Source organism: Pleuronectes platessa, unplaced genomic scaffold (assembly GCF_947347685.1).
Source record: "Pleuronectes platessa unplaced genomic scaffold, fPlePla1.1 scaffold_26, whole genome shotgun sequence".
NCBI classification, from domain to species: Eukaryota; Metazoa; Chordata; class Actinopteri; order Pleuronectiformes; family Pleuronectidae; genus Pleuronectes; species Pleuronectes platessa.
In genome coordinates this window covers 210,614-220,216 of record NW_026519116.1, presented here as the reverse complement: position 1 = coordinate 220,216, position 9,603 = coordinate 210,614, and positions in this window count along the sequence as shown.

Sequence of the window (9,603 nt, the reverse complement as noted above, 5' to 3'; positions counted from 1 at the left end):
TGGGGCGCAAATTATGTGGGGCGCACATCCTGCGGCGCACATCCTGCTGCGCACATGAATAAAAATAATATTAAAAACAAATTACAATTTTGTTTTTTTTAAATCAAATTAATAAAAAAACTGTGCTTGCACATCCTGTGGGGCGCAAATTCTGTGGGGCGCACATCCTTCGGCGCACATCCTGCTGCGCACATAAATACAAATAATTTTAAAACATTTTTACAAGTTTTTTTTTTTAAATCAAATTAATAAAAAAACTGTGCTTGCACATCCTGTGGGGCGCAAATTATGTGGGGTGCACATCCTGCGGCGCACATCCTGCTGCGCACATAAATAAAAATAATATTAAATGATTTTTACAAAAAAAAATATTTAAATCAAATTAATAAAAAAACTGTGCTTGCACATCCTGTGGGGCGCACATACTGCGGCGCACATCCTGCTGCGCACATCCTGCTGCGCACATAGATAAAAATGATATTAAAAAAAACTTACAATTTAAAAAAAAAATCAAATTAATAAAAAAACTGTGCTTGCACATCCTCTGGGGTGCAAATTCTGTGGGGCGCACATCCTGCGGCGCACATCCTGCTGCGCACATAAATAAAAATAATATTAAAACATTTTTACAAAAAAAAATATTGAAATATAACTAATAAAAAAACTGTGCTTGCACATCCTGTGGGGCGCAAATTATGTGGGGCGCACATCCTGCTGCGCACATAAATAAAAATAATATTAAAACATTTTTACAAAAAAAAATATTTAAATCAAATTAATAAAAAAACTGTGCTTGCACATCCTGTGGGGCGCAAATTATGTGGGGCGCACATCCTGCTGCGCACATAAATAAAAATAATATTAAAACATTTTTACAAAAAAAAATATTTAAATCAAATTAATAAAAAAACTGTGCTTGCACATCCTGGGGCGCACATCCTGCGGCGCACATCCTGCTGCGCACATAAATTAAAATAATATTAAAACATTTTTACAAAAAAAAATATTTAAATCAAATTAATAAAAAAACTGTGCTTGCACATCCTGCGGCGCACATCCTGCTGCGCTAATAAATACAAATAATATTGAAACATTTTTACAAGTTTTTTTTTTTAAATCAAATTAATAAAAAAACTGTGCTTGCACATCCTGTGGGGCGCAAATTATGTGGGGCGCACATCCTGCAGCGCACATCCTGCTGCGCACATAAATAAAAATAATATTAAAAACAAATTACAATTTTTTTTTTTTAAATCAAATTAATAAAAAAACTGTGCTTGCACATCCTGTGGGGCGCAAATTCTGTGGGGCGCACATCCTGCTGCGCACATAAATAAAAATAATATTAAAAACAAATTACAATTTTTTTTTTTAAATCAAATTAATAAAAAAACTGTCCTTGAACATCCTGTGGGGCGCAAATTACGTGGGGCGCACATCCTGCGGCGCACATCCTGCTGCGCACATAAATAAAAATAATATTAAAACATTTTTACAAAAAAAAATATTTAAATATAACTAATAAAAAACCTTGCTTGCACATCCTGTGCGGCGCAAATTATGTGGGGCGCACATCCTGCAGCGCACATCCTGCTGCGCACATAAATAAAAATAATATTAAAAACAAATTACAATTTTTTTTTTTTAAATCAAATTAATAAAAAAACTGTCCTTGCACATCCTGTGGGGCGCAAATTCTGTGGGGCGCACTTCCTGCGGCGCACATCCTGCTGCGCACATAAATAAAAATAATATTAAAACATTTTTACAAAAAAAAATATTTAAATCAAATTAATAAAAAAACTGTGCTTGCACATCCTGTGGGGCGAAAATTATGTGGGGCGCACATCATGCGGCGCACATCCTGCTGCGCACATAAATAAAAATAATATTAAAACATTTTTACAAAAAAATATATTAAAATCAAATTAATAAAAAAACTGTGCTTGCACATCCAGCGGCGCACATCCTGCGGCGCACATCCTGCTGCGCACATAAATAAAAATAATATTAAAACATTTTTACAAAAAAATATATTTAAATCAAATTAATAAAAAAACTGTGCTTGCACATCCTGTGGGGCGAAAATTATGTGGGGCGCACATCATGCGGCGCACATCCTGCTGCGCACATGAATAAAAATAATATTAAAACATTTTTACAAAAAAATATATTAAAATCAAATTAATAAAAAAACTGTGCTTGCACATCCAGCGGCGCACATCCTGCGGCGCACATCCTGCTGCGCACATAAATAAAAATAATATTAAAACATTTTTACAAAAAAAAATATTTAAATCAAATTAATAAAAAAACTGTGCTTGCACATCCTGTGGGGCGAAAATTATGTGGGGCGCACATCATGCGGCGCACATCCTGCTGCGCACATAAATAAAAATAATATTAAAACATTTTTACAAAAAAATATATTAAAATCAAATTAATAAAAAAACTGTGCTTGCACATCCTGTGGGGCGCAAATTATGTGGGGCGCACAGACCGCGGCGCACATCCTGCTGCGCACATAGATAAAAATAATATTAAAACATCTTTACAAAAAAAATATTTAAAACAATTAATAAAAAAACTGTGCTTGCTCATCCTGTGGGGCGCAAATTATGTGGGGCGCACATCATGCGGCGCACATCCAGCTGCGCACATAAATAAAAATAATATTAAAAACAAATTACAATTTTTTTTTTAAATCAAATTAATAAAAAAACTGTGCTTGCACATCCTGTGGGGCGCAAATTATGTGGGGCGCACATCATGCGGCGCACATCCTGCTGCGCACATAAATAAAAATAATATTAAAAACAAATTACAATTTTTTTTTTTTTAAATCAAATTAATAAAAAAACTGTCCTTGCACATCCTGTGGGGCGCAAATTCTGTGGGGCGCACTTCCTGCGGCGCACATCCTGCTGCGCACATAAATAAAAATAATATTAAAACATTTTTTTTCAAAAAAAAATATTTAAATCAAATTAATAAAAAAACTGTGCTTGCACATCCTGTGGGGCGAAAATTATGTGGGGCGCACATCATGCGGCGCACATCCTGCTGCGCACATAAATAAAAATAATATTAAAACATTTTTACAAAAAAATATATTAAAATCAAATTAATAAAAAAACTGTGCTTGCACATCCTGTGGGGCGCAAATTCTGTGGGTTGCACATCCTGCTGCGCACATAAATAAAAATAATGTTAAAACATTTTTACAAAAAAAAAAATTTAAATATAATTAATAAAAAAACTGTGCTTGCACATCCTGTGGGGCACAAATTATGTGGGGAGCACATCCTGCAGCGCACATCCTGCTGTGCAAATAAATAAAAATAAAATTCAAAAAAATTTACAATTTTTTTTTTTTAAATCAAATTAATAAAAAAAATGTGCTTGCACATCCTGTGGGGCGCAAATTCTATGGGGCGCAAATTCTGTGGGGCGCACATCCTGCGGCGCACATCCTGCTGCACACATAAATAAAAATAATAATAATAATTTGTTTTTAATATTATTTTTATGTATGTGCGCAGCTGGATGTGCGCCCCACATAATTTGCGCCCCACAGGATGTGCAAGCACAGTTTTTTTATTAATTTGATTTTAAAAAAAAATTGTAATTTGTTTTTAATATTATTTTTATTTATGTGCGCAGCAGGATGTGTGCTGCAGGATGTGCGCCCCACAGAATTTGCGCCCCATAGAATTTGCGCTCCACAGGATGTGGGGCGCAAATTCTGAGGGGCGCACATTCTGCGGCGCACATCCTGCTGCGCACATAAATAAAAATGATATTAAAACATTTTTACAAAAAAAATATTTAAATCAAATTAATAAAAAAACTGTCCTTGCACATCCTGTGGGGCGCAAATTCTGTGGGGCGCACATCCTGCGGCGCACATCCTGCTGCGCACATAAATAAAAATAATATTAAAAACAAATTACAATTTTTTTTTTTTAAATCAAATTAATAAAAAAACTGTCCTTGCACATCCTGTGTGGCGCAAATTCTGTGGGGCGCACATCCTGCGGCGCACATAAATAAAAATAATATTAAAAACAATTTACAATTATTTTTTTTAAATCAAATTAATAAAAAAACTGTCCTTGCACATCCTGTGGGGCGCAAATTCTGTGGGGCGCACATCCTGCGGCGCAAATCCTGCTGCGCACATGAAAAAAAATAATATTAAAACATTTTTACAAAAAAAAATATTTAAATCAAATTAATAAAAAACTGTGGTTGCACATCCTGTGGGGCGCAAATTATGTGGGGCGCACATCCTGCGGCTTACATCCTGCTGCGCACATAAATAAAAATAATATTAAAAACAAATTACAATTTTTTTTTTAAATCAAATTAATAAAAACACTGTCCTTGCACATCCTGTGGGGCGCAAATTCTGTGGGGCGCACATCCTGCGGCGCAAATCCTGCTGCGCACATGAAAAAAAATAATATTAAAACATTTTTACAAAAAAAAATATTTAAATCAAATTAATAAAAAACTGTGGTTGCACATCCTGTGGGGCGCAAATTATGTGGGGCGCACAGACTGCGGCGCACATCCTGCTGCGCACATAGATAAAAATAATATTAAAACATCTTTACAAAAAAAATATTTAAAACAATTAATAAAAAAACTGTGCTTGCTCATCCTGTGGGGCGCAAATTATGTGGGGCGCACATCATGCGGCGCACATCCAGCTGCGCACATTAATAATAATAATATTAAAACATTTTTACAAAAAAAAATATTTAAATCAAATTAATAAAAAAACTGTGCTTGCACATCCTGTGGGGCGCAAATTCTGTGGGGCGCACATCTGGCGCAAATCCTGCTGCGCACATAAATAAAAATAATATTAAAAACAATTTACAATTATTTTTTTTTAAATCAAATTAATAAAAAAACTGTGCTTGCACATCCTGTGGGGCGCAAATTCTGTGGGGCGCACATCCTGCTGCGCACATAAATAAAAATAATATTAAAAACAATTATTTTTTTTTAAATCAAATTAATAAAAAAACTGTGCTTGCACATCCTGTGGGGTGCAAATTCTGTGGGGCGCAAATTCTGTGGGGCGCACATCCTTCGGCGCACATCCTGCTGCGCACATAAATAAAAATAATATTAAAAACAAATTACAATTTTTTTTTTAAATCAAATTAATAAAAAAACTGTGCTTGCACATCCTGTGGGGCACAAATTCTGTGGGGCGCACATCCTGCGAGGCACATCCTGCTGCGCACATAAATAAAAATAATATTAAAAACAAATTACAATTTTTTTTTTTAAATCAAATTAATAAAAAAACTGTCCTTGCACATCCTGTGAGGCGCAAATTCTGTGGGGCGCACATCCTGCGGCGCACATCCTGCTGCGCACATAAATAAAAATAATATTAAAAACAAATTACAATTTTTTTTTTTAAATCAAATTAATAAAAAAACTGTGCTTGCACATCCTGTGGGGCGCAAATTCTGTGGGGCGCACATCCTGCGAGGCACATCCTGCTGCGCACATAAATAAAAATAATATTAAAAACAAATTACAATTTTTTTTTTTTAAATCAAATTAATAAAAAAACTGTCCTTGCACATCCTGTGGGGGACAAATTCTGTGGGGCGCACATCCTGCGGCGCACATCCTGCTGCGCACATAAATCAAAATAATATTAAAACATTTTTACAAAAAAAAATATTTAAATCAAATTAATAAAAAAACTGTGCTTGCACATCCTGTGGGGCACAAATTCTGTGGGGCGCAAATTCTGCGGGGCGCACATCCTGCGGCGCACATCCTGCTGCGCACATAAATAAAAATAATATTAAAACATTTTTACAAAAAAAATATTTAAATCAAATTAATAAAAAAACTGTCCTTGCACATACTGTGGGGCGCAAATTCTGTGGGGCGCACATCCTGCGGCGCAAATTCTGCTGCGCACATGAATAAAAATAATATTAAAACATTTTTACAAAAAAAAATATTTAAATCAAATTAATAAAAAAACTGTGCTTGCACATCCTGTGGGGCGCAAATTCTGTGGGGCGCACATCCTGCGGCGCACATCCTGCTGCGCACATAAATAAAAATAATATTAAAAACAAATTACAATTTTTTTTTTAAAATCAAATTAATAAAAAAACTGTCCTTGCACATCCTGTGGGGCCCAAATTCTGTGGGGCGCACATCCTGCGGCGCACATCCTGCTGCGCACATGAATAAAAATAATATTAAAACATTTTTACAAAAAAAAATATTTAAATCAAATTAATGAAAAAACTGTGCTTGCACATCCTGTGGGGCGCAAATTCTGTGGGGCGCACATCCTGCGGCTCACATCCTGCTGCGGTCATAAATAAAAATAATATTAAAAACAAATTACAATTTTTTTTTTTTAAATCAAATTAATAAAAAAACTGTTCTTGCACATCCTGTGGGGCGCACATCCTGCGGCGCACATCCTGCTGCGCACATCCTGCTGCGCACATAAATAAAAATAATATTAAAACATTTTTACAAAAAAAAATATTTAAATCAAACTAATAAAAAAACTGTCCTTGCACATCTTGTGGGGCGCAAATTCTGTGGGGCGCACATCCTGCGGCGCACATCCTGCGGCGCACATCCAGCTGCGCACATTAATACAAATAATATTAAAACATTTTTACAAAAAAAAATATTTGAATCAAATTAATAAAAAAACTGTGCTTGCACTTCCTGTGGGGCGCAAATTATGTGGGGCGCACATCCTGCAGCGAACATTCCTGCTGCGCAAATAAATAAAAATAAAATTAAAAAAAATTTACAATTTTTTTTTTTAAATCAAATTAATAAAAAAAATGTGCTTGCACATCCTGTGGAGCGCAAATTATGTGGGGCGCACATCCTGCTGCGCACATAAATAAAAATAATATTAAAACATTTTTACAAAAAAAATATTTAAATCAAATTAATAAAAAAACTGTCCTTGCACATCCTGTGGGGCGCAAATTATGTGGGGCGCACATCCTGCGGCGCACATCCTGCTGCGCACATAAATAAAAATAATATTAAAAACAAATTACAATTTTTTTTTTTTTAAATCAAATTAATAAAAAAACTGTCCTTGCACATCCTGTGGTGCGCAAATTCTGTGGGGCGCACATCCTGCGGCGCACATCCTGCTGCGCACATAAATAAAAATAATATTAAAAACAAATTACAATTTTTTTTTTTTTAAATCAAATTAATAAAAAAACTGTCCTTGCACATCCTGTGGGGCGCAAATTATGTGGGGCGCACATCCTGTGGCGCAAATCCTGGTGCGCACATGAATAAAAATAATATTAAAACATTTTTACAAAAAAAAATATTTAAATCAAATTAATAAAAACACTGTGCTTGCACATCCTGTGGGGCGCAAATTATGTGGGGCGCACAGACTGCGGCGCACATCCTGCTGCGCACATAGATAATAATAATATTAAAACATTTTTACAAAAAAAAATATTTAAATCAAATTAATAAAAAAACTGTGCTTGCACATCCTGTGGGGCGCACATCCTGCAGCGCACATCCTACTGAGCACATAAATAAAAATAATATTAAAACATTTTTTTCAAAAAAAATATTTAAATCAAATTAATAAAAAAACTGTCCTTGCACATCCTGTGAGGCGCAAATTCTGTGGGGCGCACAACCTTCGGCGCACATCCAGCTGCGCACATTAATAATAATAATATTAAAACATTTTTACAAAAAAAAATATTTAAATCAAATTAATAAAAAAACTGTGCTTGCACATCCTGTAGGGCGCAAATTCTGTGGGGCGCACATCCTGCGGCGCACATCCTGCTGTGCACATAAATAAAAATAATATTAAAACATTTTTACAAAAAAAAATATTTAAATCAAATTAATAAAAAAACTGTGCTTGCACATCCTTTGGGGCGCAAATTATGTGGGGCGCACATCCTGCGGCGCACATCCAGCTGCGCACATGAATACAAATAATATTAAAACATTTTTACAAAAAAAAATATTTAAATCAAATTAATAAAAAAACTGTGCTTGCACACCCTGTGGGGCGCAAATTCTGTGGGGCGCACATCCTGCTGCGCACATAAATAAAAATAATATTAAAAACAAATTACAATTTTTTTTTTTTAAATCAAATTAATAAAAAAACTGTGCTTGCACATCCTGTGGGGCGCAAATTCTGTGGTTGCACATTCTGCCGCGCACATAAATAAAAATAATATTAAAACATTTTTACAAAAAAAAATATTTAAATCAAATTAATAAAAAAACTTTGCTTGCACATCCTGTGGGGCGCAAATTATGTGGGGCGCACATCCTGCGGCGCACATCGTGCTGTGCACATGAATAAAAATAATATTAAAACATTTTTACAAAAAAATATATTTAAATATAATTAATAAAAAAACTGTGCTTGCACATCCTGTGGGGCACAAATTATGTGGGGAGCACATCCTGCGGCGCACATCCTGCTGCGCACATAAATAAAAACAATATTAAAAACAAATTACAATTTTTTTTTAAAAATCAAATTAATAAAAAAACTGTGTTTGCACATCCTGTGGGGCGCAAATTATGTGGGGCGCACAGACTGCGGCGCACATCCTGCTGCGCACATAGATAAAAATAATATTAAAACATTTTTACAAAAAAAAATATTTAAATCAAATTAATAAAAAAACTGTGCTTGCACATCCTGTGGGGCGCAAATTCTGAGGGGCGCACATTCTGCGGCGCACATCCTGCTGCGCACATAAATAAAAATGATATTAAAACATTTTTACAAAAAAAATATTTAAATCAAATTAATAAAAAAACTGTCCTTGCACATCCTGTGGGGCGCAAATTCTGTGGGGCGCACATCCTGCGGCGCACATCCTGCTGCGCACATAAATAAAAATAATATTAAAAACAAATTACAATTTTTTTTTTTTAAATCAAATTAATAAAAAAACTGTCTTTGCACATCCTGTGTTGCGCAAATTATGTGGGGCGCACATCCTGCGGCGCACATAAATAAAAATAATATTAAAAACAAATTACAATTTTTTTTTTTTAAATCAAATTAATAAAAAAACTGTCCTTGCACATCCTGTGGGGCGCAAATTCTGTGGGGCACACATCCTGCGGCGCATATCCTGCTGCGCACATGAATAAAAATAATATTAAAACATTTTTACAAAAAAATATATTAAAATCAAATTAATAAAAAAACTGTGCTTGCACATCCTGTGGGGCGCAAATTCTGTGGGGCGCACATCCTGCAGCACACATCCTGCTGCGCACATAAATAAAAATAATATTAAAAACAAATTACAATTTTTTTTTTTAAATCAAATTAATAAAAAAACTGTGCTTGCACATCCTGTGGGGCGCAAATTATGTGGGGCGCACATCCTGCGGCGCACATCCTGCTGCGCACATGAATAAAAATAATATTAAAAACAATTTACAATTTTTTTTTTTTTAAATCAAATTAATAAAAAAACTGTGCTTGCACATCCTGTGGAGCGCAAATTCTATGGGGCGCAAATTCTGTGGGGCGCACATCCTGCGGCACAGATCCTG